The 27,849-nt window shown below is 37.7% G+C and overlaps 1 long non-coding RNA gene across 3 annotated transcripts; it reads right to left on the reverse strand.

Annotated features, from left to right (window-relative positions):
* Positions 1 to 19,132: 19,132 nt before the first annotated feature.
* Positions 19,133 to 27,836, reverse strand: LOC149213478 (uncharacterized). 3 transcript variants are annotated; one of them, XR_016250331.1, is made up of 7 exons: positions 27,653 to 27,836; positions 21,533 to 21,581; positions 21,271 to 21,416; positions 20,288 to 20,623; positions 19,970 to 20,202; positions 19,716 to 19,835; positions 19,133 to 19,606 (listed from the first exon to the last, which is right to left on the reverse strand). It is a non-coding gene; the product is annotated as an uncharacterized LOC149213478 (long non-coding RNA). The 3 variants fall into 3 exon arrangements; XR_016250330.1 differs by having other exon boundaries at positions 19,970 to 20,623; XR_016250332.1 differs by lacking the exons at positions 19,970 to 20,202; positions 20,288 to 20,623.
* Between the last annotated feature and the right edge of the window lie 13 nt (positions 27,837 to 27,849).

The raw sequence follows: 27,849 nt of genomic DNA on the forward strand, positions 1-27,849 counted from the left end.
CTTCCTGTATCTGGCACGAGAGTGTCAAGTGATTGTTGCAAGTGGAGGAACCATAAATTTCTCTAGAAAGTGCCATAATATCAAGTTATCCATGGGAGAATATGCACTGAATATCCCAATGATTTCAATTTCAATGGGTGGTGCTGATGTTGGACTAGGAGTCCAATGGCTACAATCCCTGGGTACATTAGCTTTTAATTTTCAAGAACTTTTCATGAAATTTTCTTTGGAAGGAAGGGAAGCTGAATTAAGGGGTATCATAGGGAAACCAAGAAAGATAATCATCTCTAACTGACTAACAAAGCTTCTAAAGAAAGAAAAAGGAGGTGTAATTGCACAATTATGTTCGCCAGAGGTTCCCACATCGAAATCATCTATTTCTCCAGATCTCCAAAAAGTCTTGGACAACCATTCCAAGGTATTGGAGACTCCCAAAGGCCTCCCACCTATTCATGATCATGATCATTCTATTCATTTCATTCCAAGAAGTGTTCCTACAAACATCAGGCCTTACAGATATCCCTATGCCCAAAAGGGTGAAATTGAACGTATGGTTGCAGAAATGCTAAAGGATGGTATAATTCAACCTAATCAAAGTTCTTTCTCTACTCCAGTAGTATTGATGCACAAGAAGGATGGGTCATGGTGCATGTGTCCAGATTATAGGGAGCTCAACAAGCTCACTATTAAAGATAAATTTCCCATTCCTATCATTGATGAATTGCATGGATCAATTTACTTCACCAAGTTGGATCTTCGTTTAGGATATCATCAAATCAGAATGAAGACTGAAGACATTATGAAAACAACATTTAGAACTCATGAGGGTCATTATGAATTTTTGGTCATGCCTTTTGGCCTTACCAATGCACTTTCTACATTTCAAGGTTTAATGAATTCCATTTTCAAACCCTTCCTTAGATAATTTGTGCTAGTATTTTTTGATGATATATTAATCTACAACAAGTCTTGGATGTTGGGTTGTGTTATATTCTTTCCACGACTAGCCCACGTAGTTAACTGGGGGGTTAGAGGGGGGCTCGGAGCCCCCCTTCGTTTCGTCGATTTTGTAGCGGGGGGGGGGGGGGGCGTCACAGGGGGTTTGAGGTGTACCTGTAACCCCACTTTATGGGGTCCGGGGCAGTGCCCCGGAAAATTTTGGTTTTGGACCCTATGTTAGGATGGGCGAACCCACCTATGGTTTTGTGCATGATTTTTCGCACATGTTTTTTAGACGCGATGGTTTTCGGTCCATGGTATTGGATGCTTCAACATGTATAAATTGAAAGGAACATAATGAAAAATCAAGCTGATAGTCTCGGTTTTGGGATCCAAGGGAAATCTCTGTGTATATGTGTTTTATGTGTTATGCTCTTTCATTGTTTATTTTTTGTGTTTTAGAATTCATATTCAGGTAATTTCTGTACGGGGTTAAAACCTACATTGGAAGGATCATGTTCAACATGTTGACAGAGTGCTCAAACTATTGGAGGAGAAACAATTATATTGAAAAAGCTCCAAATGTTTCTTTCGAGTATAAGAGGTGGAATATATGGGTCATATTGTATCTCATGGAGGTGTTAAGGTAGACCCTAGCAAAGTTAAACCCATTAAGGAATGGAAAATACCCACATCCATAAAGCATCTGCGAGGATTTCTCAAGTTGACGGGGTATTATCGCAAGTTTTTTAAGAATTATGGGAGAATAGAAGCACCTCTAACATCATTATTGAAGAAAGATGCATTTTCATGGACTCCAGAAGAAATAAAGGCCTTAGAACATCTTAAAGAGGTAATGTGCCAAGCACCGGTCTTAGCTACGCTGAACTTCACAAAAACCTTTATTGTGGAATGTGATGCTTCAGGAAATGGAATTGATGTTGTTTTAATGCAAGATGAAAGACCCATTACTTTCGAAAGTCGTCCAATCAAAGGAAAGTATTTACACAAAGCTATTTATGAGAAGGAAATGTTGGCAATACTACTTGCACTTAATAAATGGCGACCCTACCTAATGGGAAGACACTTCAAGGTAAAAATAGATCATGATAGTCTTAAATAATTTTTAGAACAAAGATTATCCTCTAAAGAGCAACAAAAATGGGTCACAAAGATGTTGGGTTATGACTTTGAAATCATCTACAAAAAAGGGAAGCAAAATGTTGTGGCATATGCACTCTAAAGAAAGGATGAGGATGTGGAAGCATTGTTTTGTGTTATTTCTGTTATCCAACTAGATTGGATAAGCGAAGCAAGGGATGAATGGAAGAAGGACGAAGAAGTGTGGCCACTCATTCAAAAGTTGCAGAAGATCCCAGTTCAAACAATATTGCCAGAACTTGACAAGGAAGGAAAAGTCATATTGGAGCCTCGAGCAGTCACATAAACAAGAACCCGACATCTAAGAAATCGATCAATTTCAGAGTATCTCATTAAGTGGATGAACTTGCCCACTGAAGATTCCACATGGGAGGACAATAATTTTATACAAAAGCATCAAGAACTACTCAAGTGTTGAGGACAACACTTTTTGAAGGAGAGGGGCATGTTAGTCCCTATACTACTAGTGTAACCCCTATTGTTATTAGTACAACCCCCTTATTATAATGTTGTGCCCATGTAGTCTCCATATTGTTATTATTGTGCCCCATAAAAGCCCACTATTGTTATTATTGTGCCCCTACATTATTATTGTTAGGTCGGCTTTGATTATATTATGACCCCTTAGACTCATATATATAGAAGGAGGTCTTGTCATTTGTATCATGGAAAAATTGTTCATTTGTGTAATGTAAAGGAGGTTGACCCCTCAAAGAGGCTTATTTCTAAGGCGTCGATCTATCTTTTCTATATTTTTGTGAGCTGGTTTCATAACACCGTTGAAGTACTAAAAATGGCCAGGATATTTTGTAACCCTGACAAGTCCCCAATACCACCATTGAGGAAAAGTAGAACATCATCTACAAAGAGTAAATGAGTCATAATGCCGTTATTTTCTATCTTGATTCCCTTTAATCGCCCCATCTCGTGATCATCCAAAATCAGTCTGCTAAGGCCCTCCATGATGAGCAAGAATAATAGAGGGGGAGGGGGCATCCTTGCCTGAGTCCCCTTTCTGAGTGAAAGAAAGGAGAAGCCAATCCATTTATAAGGACACTGAAAGATAAATTTGTTATACAAAACATAATCCGATCGATGAACTCCATGTGAAAACCTAGATGAGTTAAAAGCATTCTGATATATAACCAGCTAGCACGATCAAAAGATTTTGAGAGATCTACCTTGAGTATCATACCTTTCAACTTCTTTGTCTTAATGGAATGTAGGACCTCCTATGCTGTACCTACAGCTTCATGTATCTGTCGATCCTAGAGGAAAGAAAATTGTTCAGAGGATATGTGGGAGGATAAGATTGGGCGGAGGTGATTTCCAATGATTTTGGAAATGATTTTATATATACAGTTACAGAGTGAGTGGGGCGGAAATCATTGAAGGGGTCAGGGTTTTCGAATTTTTGGATGAGTGCAATGAAAGTGGAGTTGAAGGCCTCGTTCATACGCCCAGAGATTCAACACTCTTCGATGACTTTGAGGAGGTCCTCTCCTAGGATTCCGAAAAAATCCGTATAGAACTCGACAGACCATCCATCTGGTCTAGGGCTATTGTCGTTCTTGAACCATTTGAGAGTAGCTTCAAACTCCCCCATTGTAAGAGGCTTATTGAGATCTTCAACATCCTCCTGATCAACAAAACAGGGGAATAATTGTGCCATTCTGATGATTTCAGGCAATGATGCATTGGGAGGGGCGGCCTTATAGAGATTCTTGAAGTGTGAGGCACCGAGAGTGGCTAAGTGCTGAAGGAGTGAACCCTGACGCCCGGTGTTGATTGCATTACGTCCATTGACGAATTTCTAGTAGAATTTAGTATTGTCATCACCTTCTTGAAGCCAGATGGCTTTACTCTGTAGCCTCCACCACTCTTCTATGTCTCTAAGAATATTGTCCCTTTGGGCAACAAGGGATGTGAGCCTCTCCTTATGCTCGAGAGTTAGATATTTACTCTCATGTTCATCTTCCATGGAAGCAATCTCTGCTTCAGTGTTTCTCAAGACTTCATCTTCGTTCAGTCTCTTGTTATGAGCCCATCTCTCGGAGAGGTGCTTCAGATTGTTTAAATTGTGAGCAAATCCTTCTGATATGTTACCTCCCACATCAGGAGGATGGGTCTTCCAGTAGTCAGTGACAAGCTTGATGTAGTCAATATATTTTAACCATGTGGCATTGAACTTAAATGGTGCTTTTGGCTTGTTTACACATCCACTAATATCAAGGTATATGGGCGAATGATCCGACAAACCCCCTGACCCAACCCACTATCGATAGTTACACACAATTCCCAGGAGTCGTTCTTTTAGTAGGAAGCGGTCTAATCTTCTGGCCAGCCTTGCTTCCCCAATCCGTCTATTCCTCCAGGTGGGTTGTAATCTGGCAGATGGAATATCTATAAGGCCATGGTCCTCCAATACTTTCTCGAAGTAATCCGATAGAGTATCAATCTGTGCATTTTATCCCCATGATTTAGAATATCCAATGCAGAAGTTTAGGTCTCCTCCCAGTATAAGATTATCCACTTGCAGGAGGCCAGATCTGAGCAGATGCTCCTAGAAGAAAGCCTAATTTTGAAATGGACCATATGCATTGATCATTTTTATTTCAATACCTAGTTCAGATGTGAAAAGGTTTGCCCCGATGAATCCAGATCCCACCCAGATATTTTTCAGTTTAATAGTCTTGGAGTTATACCCCATTGCGATGCCTCCGGACCTCCCATGTACATCTAGGGCATGAAAATGCCATCCGGGAATCATGGATTCAAGAAGGTGTGAAATGGTATTCGCTAAACCCAGAGTCTCTTGAAGAAATATGACATCCACTCGTTCAATGTATAGGAGCCTACAAAATGCTAGTTTTTATCGGGACTAGCTAACCCTCTGCAATTGTAGGAGAGCAGCTTCATGAGGGGGAGGACACCACGTGTTTTTTGCTCTAAGAACCTGGGACGACATCCAAGCCTGCCTGTTGCTTGGCCTTGGAGAGGGATGAAGGTCTGCCCCGAGGTGGTTTGGGGGGGATGGGGGGGGGGGTATGATCCCAATGCCTATGGTATCCAGAGGCATAGGCTGGAGAAGTGATCGAAGGTTGTAGGGGTGAGATCGATTCCTAGAATCGGAGTCGGTGGAGTGAGCAGAAGAGATGGTCGGCTCAAGAAAGGATGGAGGGGTGCAAGAGATAGTGGGAGGGGGCGGATTCAGAGAGCAGGCCAAAGAGTGTGGATATGGGCTAGTAGAAACAAAACAATGCTGTCTAGAAGAGGTAAAAGCAGATGCACTAGACGAATTAGAAAAAATGAAAGATCAAGGTGTAGACATAGACATACCTGAAGAGAGTGCAGCCGCCTGGGCCCTGGTCATAGGAGGAGAGGGAAGCCAAATGGGAGCATTGCTGCGCTTCTTCAGAGTCTCTTTGACTGCCTTGTTCTGAGCAGAGCTGGTGGTCGCCTGTTGATTAGGTGCCTCTATGTCTATGCCGGGTTCCGGCGTCCGGTGATCCGAAGCTTTAGTTGACTTGTTCATATGGTATTCCTTGAATAAATTCTTGACCTTGTGGCACCTCCTGCACCGAAATGGAACCCCCTCATAATCGAGAATCTAGATACGCGTGTAGTGTTTCTAGTGTAAAGTAATTTTCTCTTCCATGCCTTCCCTTGTGTCGAGGTGAACCAAAATCCTCGCTAGAGATATATTGCCCAAATATAGGCATGAGTTGTCATGCTCCAGGTAGGTTCCGAGGGCATTCCCAATACAGCGAAATATATCCTTGGACCAGAAGTGTAGGGGCAATCCAGGTAATCTAACCCACAGCGGCCTTGCGCCCACTTGCTCCCTCTCAAGGTCGAAAAGAGGGCTCCATCTTTTGAGCAACACATGGGTGTGCTCAATATGCCAGGATTTGGATAGAATCCATGTTGTGTGTTCAACCCTTGAAAAATGGAGCGCAAACCATCCATTGACAAGTGTTTGTACAAATGGGAGTTCTGTCAAGATGTGCCCCCATATTTCGGCTGTCCACTGCTTGAGCCTAGTCGTGGAGTAATTCTGTCCTCGTACCTGTCCAACTAAAACCCTATCAGCAGTATCCAGTGCTTCACCCATCTGTATGTCTTCACTGAGGTGAAGAGCGATGTTCTGATGTTTTGCCTTCACACACTTAGCCTTCTTCCCTTGCTTATGGTTCTTTGCGCTGTCGTCGTGCTGAGGAGTTACCAGAGGGTGATTTTGTTCATCCGGGTTATGCTCATAAGAATTCTCTTCAAGATCCAGTGGGGTGCCCTCAAAACATCCAGAGGTGGGAGGCGTCGAATAGTGTGAGAGAGGTGGTCCATCGGATAAAACAAGCGGGCCTCCTTTAGGAGCAGAAGAGGGTAAATGAGTAGAGATGTCGACCTGAGGGTAAAGCGAGTAACCCAGGGGGTAAATGAGGGGTTCGGGCTAATGCAACTAGCTATAAATTATAGGGTTTTCGGCGAAGGTGGAGTAGTAGCGGAAGCCGACCATGAGGGAGGGTCCTCTAGCAAGGGTGCAGCCGGACAGGAGGGTCTCGAAACAGATGGCGAGGGCAAAGGAATCGTCTAGGAGAAAACATTATGCAGACTGGGGTTTTGGGGAAACAACCCTTCCGTTATCGGGGGAGGAGACGTCATCCAGATGGAAACAAAGGTAAAAGGATCCTCGGTATAGTCTACTTGGTCAATCTCCATGAATATAACCAATTGAAAATGATGTGCCAGCTTCCAGGAGTCCCCAAAATGCCATTCGCCGGTAGTTTTCTGCACAACCAAGAAAGAATAACGGAACATGAGGGTCGCCTCGAGTGTGTAGGGTGCAGATGGTAACATCAACAGAGTATATAGGTAAGGTCTTGACCGGGGCAGAAGGTAAAGACGCGACAAAGAGAATGTGACCAAACCCTAACTTGCATCAAGGTGCAACCGATATTTTCACGGAACTCCATCTTCCAAATTAAAGTCTACCTTTAATGATTAACTTATTTAATAGTTAAATTAATTATTAAATATTTAATATTAAAAAAATCATAATTACATAATCAAATTAAATATTCACTATCATCTTAAAAAAAATCTTAAATCTCGTTTAAGTATTGAATTTTTTATATTTCTATCTAAAATTAAATTAAATTTAAAAATATAAAATATTAGATAATTTTTTTAGATATTAATTTTATTTTAATAATTAAAAATATAATTTTAATAATAAAAATTGATATCCTAACATTATTTTTATAATCCCTATCCATAATTATAAAATAATAAAATCGTAAAACATTTAAATTTCTGCATCTCCTTGGGAAACCACATCTTTCCCACATTCCCAACCTTATTTATTTGCATTCAAAACTACACCATACGTACACGAAAAAGTTAAATGTACTCTGATAGATGTACACTTGTGCTTGTTTAAATGATATGTCATATATGTCCGTGTGTACTAAGTTTTATAGGCCGAAATTGGAATTTTTGCTTTCATGCATGTATTTTTCCTATTATTCGGAATTTTGACATCCTTTCATTTTACATTAGTTAGACCATCTTTCAATAAATATTAAAAATAATATGGATGGTACAATCGTAGTTAATGATACAGTACATTAAAGTCAGTTTCCATAATATGAGGTGAAATATTTCAACTAATAATATTTGAGATAAATAAATTTAATTTATTTTTTTAAATGATAAATTTAATTTCATAATGTTAAACTTTGAATAGACTTGAATTATTTTATTCAAAGGAAAATTAATAGCAAGTCAATGAAAAACTAAATACTTATATCCGAGTGACAAGTATAATAATAAGCACATAAATACTTTAATACTTACAATAAACTTTCATAACCTTTTATGCATTATACTTCTTTTCAAGACAACACTTTCTTGCATATGCATAAACATAAGTAAAACTATTCTTTACTTTATATGTATCAACAAATACCAAAACCATAATTATCAAACACATGCAACACCTTAATTTTAAACCATGTAAATACATGATCTAAAAATTGCAGAAGAAGATCACTTTCTCACACTTGTCAAGTTTTAAATAGGTCTTTAAGACACCAACTTAATTCATCTGTGCAAGTTAACCATAAAAGACACACCATATATAATCATGCAACGTTAAGAAGAATGACACCAAGGTTGATGACGGAGTCAACCCCTCCTGGGTTACGTCTTTGGGCCCTGCTCAAAAGGCTAGGCCTTACATTACATTACATTAATGCATTACATATCGAAGTTTGTTTGAATTTATATGGCACTTTATGGTTGAAAACCTATGGTTTTAATTAAACAACGCACATATTTCGCATAATATGCCATGGTTCGACAGTCCACACCATATGAGACCGATGACATATTTATCGTAACAACCATTCCATAATAAAACATGATCGTTGTATACCTTACCTCTTGTGGTGTTAACATCGAAATTCCACATTGGACCGACGACAATGATAGATTTCCACACTATATATAAACTGCCCTGCGCGCCAACTGTGCTCGACCCGTGGCATATCGTTGAACTATTCCCCGATGGTGAGGTTTCGTTCATAGGTTGCGTGGAATATGAGTCGATAAAACAACCGACGACAATGATCTGTTCACCCCGTGGCATAATTACATAACCATACTCCGCGCCATAACCTCCGCACAGTTTCGTGGCATGTGACGTGGACACTCCGGTGCTAACAGTTGACCACCGTGGCAGATTTCCACTCGGCACTTTTGTTTGGATGGTTGCATAAACTCCGGCAGCTTACCATAACTCCACATTGCAAATTGTATATGGGATGTAATGTTTTAATTAAAGTTTTCAACTTTGTTGGTAATATGGCATATACCTTGGTTGTAATTAAAACTCCGCACCATATGTTTAAACATATGCACCCACCATTGCAAGTGAACCATAGTTGACATGTTGGCAATGTGTTATAAGGTAGTGTTGGTGGTTGTGAGTTCGAATCTCTTGGAACCTTGCAATTGATAACAAAATTTTTCAAAGGCTACGAAGAGGCCACGTGGCAACCATTCATGGGCCCACGTGGCACTCTTGCATTGGTTCACCATTCATGGGCCCACGTGGCGCTCTTGCGTTCGTTCAATTAATGGCAACCATTCATGGGCCCCAGTGGCGCTCTTGCGTTGGTTCAATTAAAATAAATCAACTGGTGCTCTTGCGTTGGTTCAATTAAAATAAATCAACTGGTGCTCTTGCGTTGGTTCAATTAAAATAAATCAACTAATCTAACAAACCAAAATGAGCCACCTGGCGAAATTCGAGCACGCCACAATGTTAACTGGAACCTTGACCTTGACCAACCCTTGCCATTGACTTTGACTTGCGATGACTTTGACTTTTCACCTGTTTAGAGGCAAACTTCAACGGGCGTTTTCTCCCTCATACAGAGGTCAAATGCATACGGAGGTCAAATGCGAAATTGGATATACCACCGAAATCAATGCGTCGAGCTCTTCGACTTGGCATGGATTTCGACCTTGACCAACACCTGCCATTGACTTTGACTTGCGGTGACTTTAACTTTTCACCTGTTTAGAGGCAAACTTCAACTGACGTTTTCTCCCTCATATGGAGGTCAAATGCATACAGAGGTCAAATGTGAAACCGGATATACCACCGAAATCAATGCGTTTAGCTCTTGGACTTGGCATGGATTTCACAAGCATTTGAGATGGTAAACTTCTGCTGTCGAGAACAATTTTGCTACCTAAGACCATCTTCATCTTCAAACATATAACAAACTTCGACTGGAATTTAACAAGATCCATCCTGGATCAATACAAAAATTCTTGATCCAGATAAGAAGAAATAGAACGAGATCCCTTTATGAGATAAGTAGTATAATTTTCAAATATGTCTCCCTCTCAACCAGATTTGAGAGAAATTTTTATAAGCAATAAACTTTAATACTTACAATATTCTTTCATAACCTTCTATGCATTATACTTCTTTTCAAGACTAACACTTTCTTGTACATGCATAAACAAAAGTAAATTTATTCTTTACTTTTAGATGTACTATTATTTATTGTTTACTTTTACTTTTATTCTTTAAAATTGATGGGTACTCCTATCCATCATGGAATTTTTTTTATGATGGTTTTATTTTTAAACCGCCCTTTACATTACTTTTAATATTTACTTTTACCAGTCTCATCTAATTTATGCAAATTATATTAAAATGGGGAAGCCTCCAAATCTTGAAGTGAGTGCAATTGAATTTTGAAGACATTAGGTTAAAAAGGACACGATTGCCAAAAATAAGTTTCCAAGGTTTTGTTTTTGGGTTTTTTCAATAGAAAAAAACAACTTCTTTCATTATCAAAACAAAAGAGGTTACATTAGCCGAAGTCTTTCTTGCTCATAAAATGGCCAAAATAAGACAAAAACATTGCAGCAAGATACACAAAAACATCTTAATACCATATATCAAGGGGAAAACCACCCAACTTAGGAGCAAGAAAAAAAACAGAGAAAACAAATTGTAAAGGGGACAACTATCATTGGTTCCTATCTACAAATGTAGGTTGACTCATCACTGTTATTCAAGGAAAACCCTGCCACCTAAAATTATTAATTGGTGGTCTATAAAGGGTTTTCAATCCTCCAAGATGCCTAAGGTTTTTAGGCAATTACCCTGTTTCCTTATATGAAAAAACCAACTCTTAATCAATAAATATAATGATTAATATGCTATAAATGTTTTACACTATCATCTCAATTTATTTTAATTTTATTTTTTTTGTTTACATTTCCCAAATTTCTGTAAACATGTTCTCTCGCCTTCCTTAAATCTAAAAAAAATCAAATAGACTTTATAAGTTGGTATATTTTTTATCGGCTTTTGAGATTTCAACTCAATTTTTATTTTCCTTCTAAAAATGTAATAGGTAACAAGATTTAACTCGATTAAAAAGGGAAAGTGGAATTGGTTGAAAATCAATATCCGAGAAACAGACATAGGTAACTGCTAATGAATTTGACATTGGCCATAGTATAGTTATACCAGGAAAAAGGAGTCTTGGAAGTGGAGCCTCAACAATCCTACAACTTGTGTGTTGTCTGTACTCAAATAAGCTCCCCATGAGCTGCTACACTATTGACTCCAATGACAGGCAACCTGTGATGTAAGAACGTCTAAGAAAGACCCACCAAGGGAGATGACAGAGAATTGACAGCACCACCATAGATCACAAACACTCATAGAATAACAGAAGTTAGAGCTATGATAAACTTGGCCATGTTGATGACAACTTGGATTTGCTTTGATTTGAAGCATATTCTTCGATCCTGCTGCGTTATATGAACATTGCGTGTTATCGGATGCAAAAATTCCAATCCAAACAAGACCAGTGCATCTGTGATAATAAAACAATTTGAATCCTAAAATGTTTTGTAAATTATTAACACTAAACTTGCTAAGATAAATATCAAATAACAAAGACAAAAATCTTCTATATTTTAATATCAATCCAACATAAAAGCAAATTTCTTACTCGATTCAAATGAAGGAAATCGACTGGCCTTTCAGATGTGTCACGCGTGAGAGCTCTTATTGTCGAGCTATATTTATAGGCCTTCAGATGCAGGGGCATAATTTTTCAAACTTGTGATGTGGCCAACTACGAATGTGTAAATAGCATTAAATGCACTTGAATATCAAGTACCCTACATGCACGCCATGTCATGTCACGGTTGAGATTGTACTTTAATTCCATGTGAAGATTGTATCTTCACATGGAATTAAAGTACAATCTCAACCGTGACATGACATGCATGTAGGGTACTTGATATTCAAGTGCATTTAATGCGATTTGGACATTTGAAGTTGTCCATGTCACAAGTTTGAAAAATTATGCCCCTGCATCTTAAGGCCTATAAATGTAGCTCGACAATGAGAGCTCTCATGTGTGACGGGTCTGAAAGGCCATTCAATTTCCTTCATTTGAATCGAGTAAAATTTGCTCTTATGTTGGATTATTATTACAATATTGAAGAATTTTGTGTTTGTTATTTGATATTTATCTAAGCAAGTTTAGTGTCAATAATTTGTAAAACATTTTAGGAGTCGGATTGTTTTATTACCACAGATGCGCTGGTCTTGTTTGGATTGGAATTTTTGCCTCTGATAACACACAATGTTCATATAACGCAACAGGATTGAAGAATCTGTTTCAAACCAAAGCAAATCCAAGTTGTTGCCGACATGGCCAAGTTTATCATGACTCTGGCTTTCGTTAATCTGTGTGTGTTTTTGATCTATGGTGGCATTGTCAATTCTCTGCCATCTCCCATGGCGGGTCTTTCTTGGATGTTCTATAGCACGAGTTGCCTGTCGTTGGAGTCGATAGTATGGCAGCGCATGGGAGCCTATTTGAGTGCAAACATCACACAGGTTGTAGGATTGTTGAAGCCTCACTTCCATGACTGCTTTGTCTAGGTATAACTATACTATGGCTAATGTCAAATTCATTAGCAGTTACTTGTGCCTATTTCTCGAATATTGATTTTCAACCAATTTCACTTTCCCTTTTTAATCAGGTTAAATCTTGTTACCTATTACATTCTAAAAAGGAAAATAAAAAATTGATTTGAAATCTCAAAAGCCCTTAAAAAATATACCAACTTATAAAATCTATTTGATTTTTTTTGAGATTTAAGCAAGCAGAAGGAAATGTTTACAAAAATTTAGGAAATGTAAACAAAACAATAAAATAAAAATAAATTGAGATGATAGTGTAAAATATTTATAACATATTAATCATTATATTTATTAATTAAGAGTTGGTTTTTTTTATTCAAGGAAACATGTTAATTGTCTAAAAATCTTAGGCATTTTGGAGGATTGAAAGCCCTTTATAGACCACCAATTAATAATTTTAGGTGGAATGGTTTTCCTTGAATAACAGTGATGAGTCACCCTACATTTGTGGATAGGAGCCAATGATAATTGTCCCCTTTACAAGTTCTGAGCTTTCTCTGTTTGTTTTCTTGCTCCTAAGTTGAGTGTTTTTCCCTTTGATATCTGGTATTAGGATGTTTTTTTGTATCTTGTTACAATATCTTTGTCTGATTTTGGTCTTATTATGAGCGACAAAGACTTTGGCTAATGTAACCTCTTTCTTTTTGATAATGAAAAAAAAAAGTTTTTTTTTTTTTTTTTTTCTATTGAAAAAAAAAACCAAAAACTAAACCTTGGAAACTTATTTTTGGCAACTGTATGTTGTTTTTACCCTAATGTCTTCAAAATTTGGAGACTTACATGACTATTTGATTTTCATATAAGAACAATTATGAATACAATTTACAAAAATTAAAATTAAATGTCTTCAAAAGTCAATTGCATTCACTTCAAAATTTGGAGACTTACACGACTATTTGATTCTCATATAAAAACAATTATGGATACAATTTACAAAAATTAAAATTAAATGAATGATAAAAATAAATATTAAAAATTATTAAAAAACACAATTTGAAAATAAAACCATAAAAAAAAATCTATACTAAATAAAAGTGCCTCTCAAATTTAACCCCACCCCTCTCGTGTTGACGTCACACGGGGGCCATCCCCTAAGGTTCGGGGTGAAGACCCAACGATCTACCACGGATATGCTTTGAGGTTCCGGATGGAGACCCAACGATCAGGGTTGGAATTTGGATTTCTCTTTACCCGTCATACAATTTTTTTTTTGACGTTTTGGGTCCTTATGCCTCCCGTCAAGAAACGTTATATTAAAAATTTTGCCCTTCAAGAGTGATGTTCTCATAATAAATTAACCCTTCACTAATAAAGTTTTGATTAAAAAATTACCATTCAATAAATAATTATGTTGAAAATTTTCATATATTTATCGTAAGGAAAAAAAAAAACCAAAATTTGAAAAAACTCAATTGTGGAGGTTTCAATAAAAAGTGTTGAACATTTGAAATTTGCTCATTTAAAGTATATAATCAGTCCAAGGTAAAAGGCTTGATGGTTATCCATTTCATATATTTAAATTATCATTTAAAGCCAACAATTTACATTATGCCACATGAATATTTAGATGCTATGTTTGGCTAAAGAGGGATTTCCAGAATATAGAGATTACTTCATTCCCAATCAATTTGATTAAATCTACATATTTACAATTGGTCATTAGAATTAGAATTTTGTTTTTTTCACCGTTAGTTAAAGTTTTAACAGATTTATTCGCTGTAAATAAGTTTAAAAACCAAGAATCTTTTTAAAAACAAAAAATAATTTTTGTTTTTATCACTTTCGGTTGAAGTTTTAACAGATTTATTCGCTGTAAAATAAGTTTAAAAACCTAGAAGCTTTTTGAAAACCAAAAGAAACTTTCAGTGGAATGTCAATTTCTAGGCCAAGAAACCATATTCTGCATAGTGATAAACCCTTGTTTTAAAGAGCTGTGAGCAGTTACACATACAAATCTCTTGTGAAATAAAAAATTAAATTACTTATTAAATAAAAAATTAAAACATAGCAGCAATCAGACCCACAGTGTTTGAAGAAAAATAAAATCAATCACTAACCTGAAGTGCAAATTTGCAGTTTCCTGGAGTCAATCTTGAACTTTTCTTGGAGTCAATCTTGAACTGGGCGTGCAAGGTAAGTCTGAATGGGCATATGCCTTGAGAGAGAGTGTCAGTGAAGTAGACAGCGCAAAGCTCTTCTGGGCATGTGCAATTTAAGGATGAAGCCAGCCACCAACAATATTAACAAGGCTTTCACATTGGCTTTGATTTGCAAATTTTCTATAAAAGCAATGCGGTGTACATTCTGTAAAAGTAGCAGAAAGCAAGGTGGATTGTGATTCTATATACTATCTGGAAAGTTATCGTTCCTACTCTACTCTGATTCCAGATAATGCAGATCCGTAATTTAATATGTTTATAACTTACCGAGCCACCGATGCTGATTAGAGTTTAGCATATTTTCAATTAAAAAAACTTGCCCAAAAAATACCTTGTTATATGAAAAATAAAGGGGCGTAAGTTGTAAGTTGTAACTATACCAACGCTGATTAGAATTTAGCATATTTTCAATTAAAAAAACTTGCCCAAAAAATACCCTGTTATATGAAAAAACTTGCCGCGTAAGAACGTTTGGTGCGTAAGAACGTTTTGGAAAAAGTTCCAAACGTCAAAAATCCGTCTTTTACTCTTCCAGGCACATCACTCAAAACGGGCAATGACAAATTCCAGCCATCAAATACGTGCAAAAAGCCTTATGACGGGCAAAATGCATGTCAAATTCCATCCCTGCCAACGATCCATCGCCCTCCGGACCATTCGACGGATTATATTCAATAGCCGTAGCCTAAAAATTACCTTTTTTGCTAAGAAAGTTATGGAAATTCCGGTCATATTTTGAAAAAATTTGGTAAAGATTTTTGTAAATCTAAGTAAAAACTGTTAAATTTTTTAATTTTATTGCTCTAGATGTTTTTGCTGGTGCTGAATCTATTTCTACCATCAAAAACACATGATTCAAACACTGCATTTACAAAATTTTTTGCAATTATTTTATTCCAATTCCGACCACTTTTAACTGTCTAGGCAATTCTTCCAGGAGTAGTCTACCTAGGCGGTAGAATGGCCCATTTTCCGTCACCGGCCGGAAAATCGTCCGGCTCCGGCCAAGGCAATCCCTCCGCCCTCTGCCACCCTCCCCTAGCTCCGCCACCCTCCTTCTCCGCCACCCTCCCCTGGCAATCCTGACATTCCCTGACAGAAGATCCGATCGGGGCTGGCAATCCTGACATCCCCTGACAAATCGGACATCCCCTGACAGATCGAGTCCGAGCTGGAGAGTTATTGCCATTGGAAATTCGAAATGAGGAATCGCTTCCTCCTCGACAGAGTCGGAGGTTCGTCCGAATTGTACCTGGGTGGCGAGCTGCAGAGTTTAGGAATTGCAGAGCGGGAGGCGCCAGGTCCCTTATTGTCTATCCTTTAGTGAGAGGAGTATGATTTCCTGATTGTTGGACCTTCCCAACCTTAAAAAATCTCAATTCTTGAGATGTTTGGCTGCCCTAGTCTTCTCTTCTAATTGGGATTTGATATCTTCTTTGATTGTCTGTAAGTCCCTGCCCAATTATTTCCAGCATTGATTAGCTCTTGATAAAAAAAATGGTTTCTTGCTTTCCAGAGATCCCAAATGATGAATCCTGGACTTGCATTCCATATTCTCTTAATGATACTTGAGGTCCATTTTGACTTTGGCCATTTCGTTTCTGCTACTGATATTTCCAGGGAAGGAAGTGGTGGGTTATTGAATTGCATAAGCCATGATGTTCATGCTTCCTTGGCAGCTGGACAGTTGATTTAATATAACACAACATATTTTTGTAGCATTGGGTGTATGTATATACACAATATGCATGCACACACATACACAGCCCTTTCCTGGTTTCCTGAAACTTTGAAAGTGGCATTTCCAATACACATTTTCAAAAACCATACCCATTTTTCTGTTTTAGGTAACTTATCACTAGAGCCTATGAATTTTAAATTCTCTTCTAAAGAGTCATCAAGCACCTGTTCTTGGCTATCTACTTTGGGTGATACCTAATACTCAATCTGGTAGTAACGTTTTGAATTTGTCTCAGCTATTTCATATTCTTGCCACACAGTTTTCATGGGGTATCCATGCCATGGAATGATTTCCTTCAATCGATGCAGGTTCTCTATAGGACAATGATACGGGATGTGATTGATTATCATCAACAGTGACATAAATGGAGTCCTTTTTATTGGTGGCTGAGTCCTCTTAAAGTTCATGAAACTTTGTGCTTTGACATGGAATGTTGGGTTGTTTCAGAAGGTTTAGGTACATTGAGAACATGGGTGCCTGCAAAATTTGAGGAAAGTTTGAGCCTTCATCAGTGCAATATTAAAAATATGGGTGCCTGATGAGCACCAAGGAATGTTTGGGCCCTCATCAATGAAAAAGTAAAAGATCAATTATATGCCACTACTCTCTTGAATTTTCATGAAATTTTGAACTTTGACATGGAATGTCGAGTTAATTCACATGGCTCTGTAATTGTTAACAAATTGAATTGTTGGTTCTTTTTACTGCAATGTTTATGTATTTTCTCACGTAATTGGTCTAATACTGCAGACTAAGCTGTAACAATGCTGTATACACACCACAATTTGGGAATGAATTAGTGTTTTGGACATCAATCTAAATTGTTCTTCAAATATATTCTCAAATGATAGATTTGTTATATGATCAAAACAAATCTAATTTTATTTACAGTGTTCATATTTAAGAAACCTTTCATCAATAATCAAGTTATGCTCTCCAAGCCAAGCTCTGTTATATGTCTTGCAATTTGACAAAACCTGCAAACTGTGTGACATTTTCTCCCTTTTCTCATTTTACCGAGTGACAAAGCCCTTTAATACAATAATATTAATTATAATTTACTAAACACAATTTCAATATAATAATATTAACTATATTTTATTAAACACTTCTTGCCAAAGAGAAGGAGTACTCTTAAATAAACCAATTTTGCTTTTTTTTTTTAATATTAATGTATCATTTTTATAAACACTTTCAATGTACTTTTTAAGGATAGTTACTATCATATGAGAAATCTTCTCTTAAATAAACAAATTTTGCCTTTTTTAATAATTTATCATTTTTATAAACACTTTCACTTTACTTTTGAAAGATAGTTACAATCGTATGAGAAATCTTCACTGTTAACAGACCCCCTTTTAGCATCAACATCCATCATCATTCAAGTTTTGGCAACCTTGAATTTAGCCTTCCCACTATGGCCCATTGTGATTTGTTGGGCTGCAATATTAGCAACCTTTCACTGTTCACAAGTCACAATTTTTCCCATTTTATAAATATTTGAGATTCAAAAGCTTCTCTCTGTAAATACTTTGAATTTAGCCTTGCCTTTTTATGCCTCACTGTCACTTTTTTCCCATTTTATAAATGTTTAAGACTCAAATGCTTCTCTGTAAATACTTTGAATTTAACCTTGCCTTTTTATGCCTCACTGTGGTTTATTGGCCTACTGCAATATTTACTATCACATGGAAAGCCTTTCACCGTTCACAAATCGATAAAGTGAGAATGGCAATTCCCAACATGGTACATAATGTGGAAACGAAGTCGATATGACTTTTTTTTTAAATGTGGTACATCATGTGTAAACAAAGTCAATAGAAGAAAAAAGGGATCGGATTTGTAATATAGAGTTACCATTACATTGAATATTATTAAAAGAAGAAAAGATAATTCAGCACACTAGCTGAGATATCTCTCCCTTCAAAATGGGGTCACATTTCATCATTTCTAGTTTATGGTGAAAAAAAACAGTCCTCAGACGCTATTTTGAAGCCATTTTACAAATTATTAGAATCATATGATTGTTTAGACCATCTTTTACAAGCATGTTTACTCAGCTTTCATGTGTAAATCTCATCAAGGTCTCTGGTGCTCGGAAGAGTATGTCTCAAGCTTTTTAGTAAATTTCTCAAATTCAAAATTATCTTTATCAATCACAGCAGCTTAGGTTTTTGTATACCTTAATCTTTGATAACTCAACTGTGTCATTTGACTGTAGCCCTTGCTCTGTATAACCATTCACAGCTGAGCATCCATTTACTAAACACCATGACAGATGACTGTTTAGTTAAAATTCTCAAATAGTTGGATTCATTGTGCAAAATTAGGGTAGAGAACCATACTGTTCTTTCATATATCGTACACTGAGAAAAGACTTGAAACCATACTATAAATCACCATGGTCAATTTATCATTTTTCTAAAAATAAAGATCAGAATCTTGATTTTACATGTTTCATATGTATAAGTTATCTTATTAGAAGAAAAGGAAATAAATTTGAAAAAAGAAAGTGAAAACGGAAGTACTCGTTCATCCACTCCCAACTGCAAGAAGATCCAAAAACATATTTTGAATAAACAGGATGAATTTGCAGGTTGCCTGAATGAAAAAATCGGTAACATATGATCTATTGAGCTTCAATTTTTGTCATATTGGGATGCAAATTGTGCATGCCACCTATGTCGGAGTTTGCAGGAACTTTGCATGAGCATTCCGGAGAAAATTCAGGGGCTCTTTTTCCCAAAAAAATATTTTACCACAGACCATTATCAAGCACTGTCTACAAAACTGTAAGTAAATATATTTACATTATCTGGACTCTGCCCAATCCTATACACTGCAAAAAGGTTCCAGAAATTGGAAGCACTTTCAGCAAAATGGAGAAATGGCTCCACTAAAAAGTTGAAAACTCATTTTCCTGCTGTTATTTGGCTTATTATGCCTTTTTCCGCAAGGACACGAGTATAATACAATGAAATCGCATGGCCTTTTCAACGCCTTCTGTTGCCAGCACAGCTCTCAACGCCATAACGAGCTAGTAATTGAACAAGTTTGTCTCTTAGATAGAGGCTGCAAAGGGGAAAGAAAATTTAGGAACAAAATATATAACTCAGAAATAATGCACAGCATCGGAAGGAAAAATCAGGCCTGAAGAATATGTTGGATAGGTAATACGTACCTTTGTCTGAAAATCATCCACACCAGCCTCAAAGAAGAGGTCTTTATCAGATTGCAAAGCATTTCCAGTGAGTGCAATAATTGGTGTCTTAACTCCCATGGATCTTCATTGTCTTGTAGCCTGACATAAAAGCCAGTCTTTTCCAGGGTAAGAATGAATCGAAATGTGAACCCACAATAAAAAGTATTGTGCTATATGAGAACAGAGATGATTAAAATAAAAAATCACAACCAGCCAAAATGAAAAAAACCTACAGACACTCGCCGAATTTGTCTCAAGGGTTTTACAATGAAAATAACAGCAACAAAATGTGGGCTCTTCAAAACAGGGGGTTTATTGTCATGTAAACCATGGCGATTGTTCCAGTGTCAAGTCCACTTGTCTGCACTTCAGCTCCCAAATCTATCTGTCAATTTAATTCTTGTTGAGGATACTCGGTGTCCTCAAGGGTTTTACAATGAAAATAACAGCAACCAGCAACCAGAACCTGATGATTTTACATATCAGGGAATTTCGATTTCGCATTGAAGAGAATTTCAATTAACAGAGTCGGAAGTTCGTCCGAATTGTACCTGGGTGGCGAGCTGCAGAGTTTAGGAATTGCAGAGCGGGAGGCGCCGAGTCGAGGAGGAAGCGATTCCTCATTTTGAATTTCCAATGGCAATAACTCTCCAGCTCAGACCCGATCTGTCAGGGGATGTCCGATCTGTCAGGGGATGTCAGGATTGCCAGCCCCAATCGGATCTTCTGTCAGGGAATGTCAGGATTGCCAGGGAAGGGTGGCGGAGAAGGAGGGTGGCGGAGCTAGGGGAGGGTGGCAGAGGGCGGAGGGATTGCCTTGCCCGGAGCCTGACGATTTTCCGGCCGGTGACGAAAACGGGCCATTCTACCGCCTAGGTAGACTACTCCTATATGAAGTTGATATCACATAAAAATTAGTTAATATACTCAAATAGTTTATTAAAATATCTAGTTGAAGTATTTTTGAAAAGTATAAGATTTAAACATTTGATTTACATATATATATATATATATATATATATATATATTTTTACTTCTAATTACTGTATAACATGTTCATTTTTTAAATCATAAACGATATTATTTTTCTATTTAGAACATAATTTTTATTTTTATTTTTATTTTAAAGGAGTACAGACAAATTTACACATCTTTTTATACTGGGCTGTAGAAGAATCTTTTTATACTGGGCTGTAGAAGAAACGTCTAAACTCGATATAACAAGCCAAATTAATTTGGTATAAAAAATACATTTAAAAAAAAATATAATAAAAACATTTCCTTTAAAAAATAAATAAATGTAGAAATAACAGCGGATAAGTTGGAAAACTAATAACATTGCAATGTTACATCATTTAAATTGCAATTTTTAATATATAGATTCAATGTTTATAGTTTTCTTAATTTCTAATTAGATTTTGATCAAACTTTACTGGAAAAACTAAAAAAAAATCATATCTATCTTTCTTTATATTTGATTGCAAAATACATGTACATCCAACAAGAAAGACTCGCAAATGGCCAAGGAACTAACAATGAAACCGTCCATTTTCCCTGCTGTTTGAGAATGGCTTTCTCATTTTGCTATCACCATGAATCACTGATCATTCCATTATAACTAAAAGTGACTTCATCCAAACTGTTCCGTTCGAGTCTCCAAAGATATTCCTGAACCTGAACCTGCATTATATCAAGGCCATATAGCAACACTCAGAGACAGCATATTTATGTTTGGAAGCAAGAAATTTAGCATGACTTCAATAACACACAACATGATTGCCAGCTGAAAATTATACCTTCCATTGATCTTATCTCATGTATGACTTGTTTGCAGACTTCTAAAGCCTGTTGGAATGATAATTCCAACTGCAGGTGGACAGGGTCAGCGATGGCAGCCAACTCAGCAGCCGTATATAACCCCAAAACCACCGAACGAAAGCATAAAACCGCCAAGGGATATCGCACCGCTATCAAACGAAAAGCAGTTTCCGTATATCGACCTCCGATGCGTTTTGGTGCAGGCACGTGGCTCTCGCCTGATGTAAGCAACTCTGACATATCGGGTGGTAAAGCTCAGCAGTTAAGTGCCTTCCGATATCAACCTCCGCCGTCCGATCTGGTTGCGTGTTCTCCACCGTCGATCTCCGAAGTTGCAGCCCGTCCACGTCAAGTCAGAATTTTTCCGTGGAGTGAGGACAAAGCTTGGTTGACTGCCGTCCTGTCTGCGATGGAAGAATTAATGGTCTTTAATGGTTGGTCGTAAGTTTTGGTGAGGCCCGTCTTAAATGGTTATGGGTACATACACTATATGTGTCATATTTTTTAAATGAACGTTGACCATATGAAATTTAAAAGGCCCACAGTAGTTGAATGCATAGTATTGATTTTTTTTAATATAATGAGCCAAATATATATGTGGGTTGTAATATGTGTTGACATTTTTTTTATGAGAGCGCGCGGGAGCTGAAGTGAGTTGAAGTATGCACAGCAGTGCATGAAGTAGCGCTCGGTGTGTTGTAAATTTTTTAAGTGTTGGCTATTGTAAAAACGATGGAGGTAGCATAGTGCACAGCAGTGCGTAGTAAAGCAAGGGGGAAATGAATGCACAGTAGTGCTATCCGCAAAGATCAAAGGTGCAGCAGCGAAAGAGCAGGGATAGCTCAGAATGAAGACCAGCACATGAAGCAGGTGAAGACATTGCACGGTAGTGCAATTTTTATGTATTGGATTTGCATGGAAATGCAAAAGAAAAGAGTGCTCAAGCATTCTTGAAATTATGAATGTAATTTACTGCATATGTGTAAAATATTTTTACAGCAGTATGTGTAAAAATAGTTTTACAGCAGTAATGTAAAAATGGGTTTTACAGCAGTAAACCCAGCACAGTGAACTCTCAGGTGGAGAGAAAAGACAGAGCTTTTGTTTTTGCTGAATGCAAGTTTTTTGGTAGATCCTTCTGAGTGAAAGAGGATGAATGTGTATCAGTGTTTTTGTTTTAATGAATTGAAATGATTTTATGGCTGTGTAATACTCTGTTCTGAGTTATTTTTTTTGAAAGAGGTTCTCTGCAAATGATCCTAGAACAGTGGAAACAGAGCATTGTCTCTGTGTTGGTTATTTAGTTGGTTTTGGTATTTCCCCATTAAAAAAATACCCAACAGTGGTATCGGAGATAGTCCAGGCTCTTTGAAGACTCAAAGAAGCTGAAGGAAGGTGTTGTAGCAGCAGTCAAACTTCTCCAGCAGTGTGAAGCCTCAGCGAAAAGGATTAAGGTATTCCTCAAGCTTTCATTTGTGTTACTGTTATAAACAGTCAGTGATTAAAAAAACACAATCAAGTATTTAAAGCCTAGATAAGAATGGCAAGGTCAAAGAAGAAAGCCTCCAGGGCTGTTAAAAATGTGTCTCCCTCCTCTACTAAACTAGAAGGGAATCTATTTGAAAGCATTGTATTTGAGGTTCCAAAGTTTGATGGAAACTTTGATGTATGGGAAATAATGATGAGGGCTTTCCTAATGTCTGAGGGGATTGAAGTCTGGGAGTCAGTGATTGATGACAGCCAGAAGGATAAAGAATCCATGGAGTATGATGCACAAGCAGTAAAACTAATCTTGGATGGACTGCCTGATTCTATGAAGAGGAATCTAGGAAAATATACATCAGCAAAAGATATATGGGACAGACTGCATGACCTTCATGCAAAGGGAGCACTGACCATGACAATGAGTCAAGAAGAACCCATCATAGAAGCTGAGACTGAAAAGCTTGACCTCATCAAGCTTCAAGTAAAAGAAAGGGATGAAGAGCTTGCCAAGCTCAAGAAGGAGCTTGATCAATGCAAGAGGAAACACCATGAAGAAGTCATATCCATGACAAATCAGCTGAATGAAGCAAAGAAGCAGGAAGATGCCTTGACAAGTCAGCTTGAACAAAGGCACATGAGATTGAATAAGCTTGTAGAAGAGATTGGACAATACAAGGTAGAGGTCTCCTCCCTTAAGTCCGAACTACAAGAAGCCAAGAAGCAGGCACAAGGAGCTGAAAAGAAAATGAAGAGCAGTCAAGCAAAAGATGAAGAAATTTCCAAAATGAAGACAGATATTATCTCCTTCAAAATAGTAGCAGCTGAAGCTACTCGTAGCAAGGAAGAAACTGAGGGACAACTAGCAAAGAAAAATAATGAATGTGAAAAGTTAGAAGAAGAGATTGTCCTCCTCAGGAAGAAGGTTGAAGGGCTGAACAAAATAATGAAGAGCTCTCAAGCTCTGGATGACATGCTCAGCTATCACAGATCTCCATTTGATAAATCAGGACTTGGGTATGTAGGCGAACCCTCAAACAAGGATGAGGATGCTTTAAGCAAAGGAGATGTGAAGAAGCCAGAAAGAAGGTATGATGCTCCTAGTTCCAGCAAAGGCAAGGAGAAAAATGAAGGCAGCAATAGAAGAAATCCTGCTCCAAGCAGAAAATCAGCTCCAAGAAGAAATGTAGCTGATGTCAAGAAGGCAAGAGGCAATGGTGATCATCAAAGGATCTCAAGGCAGCAAGGCTTCAGAAGTGCATCAAGGAAACCTCCATCTCCCAGGTACCAAAGTTCATTTTTTGGTTATTGTTATGCTTGCTCAAACTTTGGTCATATGGCAAAAGACTGTAGAGTATTTCATGGAGATAAATGTTGTGGTCTTCGACAACCTCCAAGAAACAATTTTAGAAGAAATCATGAAATGTCATTCATGAACAATGTTGAATGTTTCAAGTGTCATAACATCGGGCATATGGCACGTGACTGTAACTTGACATGGACTCTTACACAAGCTAGACCCATGCAAAACAAGAAAGTTACACAAGTATGGAGAAGGAAGGTAATACAATCTGAAAACCCCTTGAACTCCCCAGTGGATCTAAATTTGTTTTGAGAAGAGTCTGCCAAAAGAAGACAAGCACATATTAAAGGGGAGCTTGTAATTTTTGTTTGTTGAACTGTATTAACAGTCATTTGTTGATGGATGATGTATTGCAGCGTAGCAGTTGCAAATGAAATCTTTGTTAATCCCTCTAAAAGGTAATATGCAGCAGTGATGAAATCAGCAATGTTTTTGCTTTGTTTTTATGCAATATGCACAGAAATGCATAAAGAAGAAAAGATGGCAGCGCTGAAATGTAAAGAGCAGCAGCGAGATAAGAGAAAAATGCAAAGCATGGAGACCCTCACAGCAGTGGGAAGACAGAACATAAAACAGCAGTTTGGAAATTTTTTTTGGAGCACATGGATTAGAATGAACAACAGTTTAAATTTTTTTTGTGGTGCACATGCATTGAAATGCATAGCAATGGAATGTAGTTTTCCTTTTATGCAAAGTGAGAGAATACACTCACAGCAGATTGAGTGTAATGCACAACAGATGAAATGCTTTGTATTGGAAGTGAAAATGCAAAGCAATGAGAAGAAATGAGAAGAAGGCAAAACGCAGCAGAGCATAAATGCCCAGTGGCTGAGAATGCAATAAAATTCTTCCACACAACAGTAAAAAAAATGTAATGTTTTTTTTGTATGCAATGCAACATGCAAAAAAATGCATAAAGAAAAACAGGGACAGCAGATTTTTAATGCACACTGGATGTATAAGAATGTGTGTGGCAGCAGAAAGCCAAAGGAATTGCACAATAGTGCATTGTGTAAAAAAAATGAAGACTAAGATTGTGTGAAGCAAGGGTGCATAAGAAAAGGCAGCAGCCTGTGTTATTTTTTTGTGGAGAATGAAGTGCCAAGAGTATGGGCACAGCAGTATGATGAAACAAAAGGCAGCGACAGTGAAAATTGCAAAGGCAATGCAGTAGCAAGAAGTTATGGACAGCAGCATGATGGCAAGAAGGAGAAGCACACAGCAATGCAAATGTGAAAAATGCAGTAGCAAGAAGTTTTGAACAGCAGCACATGCAAAAGAAATTTTCCTTACAGCAGTAAAGGTAAATGTAATGAATTTGTTGTTCATTGAGTTGAAATGCAATATATGCAACAGCAGTGAATGCTTACACACAGCAGTGTAAATTTGTAAATTGGGACAGCGTAATTGTTCCAAGAAAGACTGAGTATTTTGTCTTTGAAAAGTACAGAAGCAGTGCAAGTGTAGACACAGCAGTGTGGGGTAGACACAGTAAAGAAGATGGCACAACAGTGCAGCAGAGAATATGCAGCAGCATAAAAGAACATTGTAATGAGTTTGCACACACAGCAGTGCAATGATTGTTTGTTTTGGAACTGCATTTAAAGCAGTCATTTAGTGAATCCCTCTGTCAAGAGGATGATGCTTTTCAGCATAGTCACAGGTGAATCCCTCTGTCATGAGGAAGGTGCTCTTCAGCACATTGTTATGGTGAATCCCTCTGTCATGAGGAAGGTGCTCTTAAGCACAGTTTCAGGTTAATCCCTCTATTAAGAGGAAGACAGCATTGTTTGTTTGTTTGTGAACTGCATCAGAAGCAGTTGGTGAATCCCTCTATGTGAGGAAGATGTCTTTGTAACAGCGGTGTTGGTGAATCCCTCGATGTGAGGAAGTGTTTGGGTATGTTTGAACGCCCAGCAGTTGAAATTAAAGGGGAGTGTTGGAATGATAATTCCAACTGCAGGTGGACAGGGTCAGCGATGGTAGCCAACTCAGCAGCCGTATATAACCCCAAAACCACCGAACGAAAGCATAAAACCGCCAAGGGATATCGCACCGCTATCAAACGAAAAGCAGTTTCCGTATATCGACCTCCGATGCGTTTTGGTGCAGGCACGTGGCTCTCGCCTGACGTAAGCAACTCTGACATATCGGGTGGTAAAGCTCAGCAGTTAAATGCCTTCCGATATCAACCTCCGCCGTCCGATCTGGTTGCGTGTTCTCCACCGTCGATCTCCGAAGTTGCAGCCCGTCCACGTCAAGTCAGAATTTTTGCGTGGAGTGAGGACAAAGCTTGGTTGACTGCCGTCCTGTCTGCGATGGAAGAATTAATGGTCTTTAATGGTTGGTCGTAAGTTTTGGTGAGGCCCGTCTTAAATGGTTATGGGTACATACACTATATGTGTCATATTTTTTAAATGAACGTTGACCATATGAAATTTAAAAGGCCCACGGTAGTTGAATGCATAGTATTGATTTTTTTTAATATAATGAGCCAAATATATATGTGGGTTGTAATATGTGTTGACATTTTTTTTATGAGAGCGCGCGGGAGCTGAAGTGAGCTGAAGTATGCATAGCAGTGCATGAAGTAGCGTTCGGTGTGTTGTAAATTTTTTAAGTGTTGGCTATTGTAAAAACGATGGAGGTAGCATAGTGCACAACAGTGCGTAGTAAAGCAAGGGGGAAATGAATGCACAGTAGTGCTATCTGCAAAGATCAAAGGTGCAGCAGCGAAAGAGCAGGGAGAGCTCAGAATGAAGACCAGCACATGAAGCAGGTGAAGACATTGCACGGTAGTGCAATTTTTATGTATTGGATTTGCATGGAAATGCAAAAGAAAAGAGTGCTCAAACATTCTTGAAATTATGAATGTAATTTACTGCATGTGTAAAATATTTTTACAGCAGTATGTGTAAAAATAGTTTTACAGCAGTAATGTAAAAATGGGTTTTACAGCAGTAAACCCAGCACAGTGAACTCTCAGGTGGAGAGAAAAGACAAAGCTTTTGTTTTTGTTGAATGCAAGTTTTTTGGTAGATCCCTCTGAGTGAAAGAGGATGAATGTGTATCAGTGTTTTTGTTTTAATGAATTGAAATGATTTTATGGCTGTGTAATACTCTGTTCTGAGTTATTTTTTTTGAAAGAGGTTCTCTGCAAATGATCCTGGAACAGTGGAAACAGAGCATTGTCTCTGTGTTGGTTATTTAGTTGGTTTTGGTATTTCCCCATTAAAAAAATAACCAACAAAGCCTGGGTTTTACTGGCGAGTGTCACTATCCATCCCTTAGTTTCTGCATCCATGATTTCAGTTGGATCAGGACAGTTAACTTTATAAACATAAACCTGATCGTATAAATTTTCATCTTTAAATAATTTGGAGTCTTCTGTCCAAAGGCATAGCTGTAGAATTCTTCGTCCTGATGGGTTGTCAGTGACAGTGTTGGAAT

The sequence above is a fragment of the Pinus tabuliformis genome, chromosome 1_1, assembly GCF_031772625.1.
Source record: "Pinus tabuliformis cultivar Carrire ecotype Pingquan chromosome 1_1, CPIR1, whole genome shotgun sequence".
Taxonomy (NCBI): Eukaryota; Viridiplantae; Streptophyta; class Pinopsida; order Pinales; family Pinaceae; genus Pinus; species Pinus tabuliformis.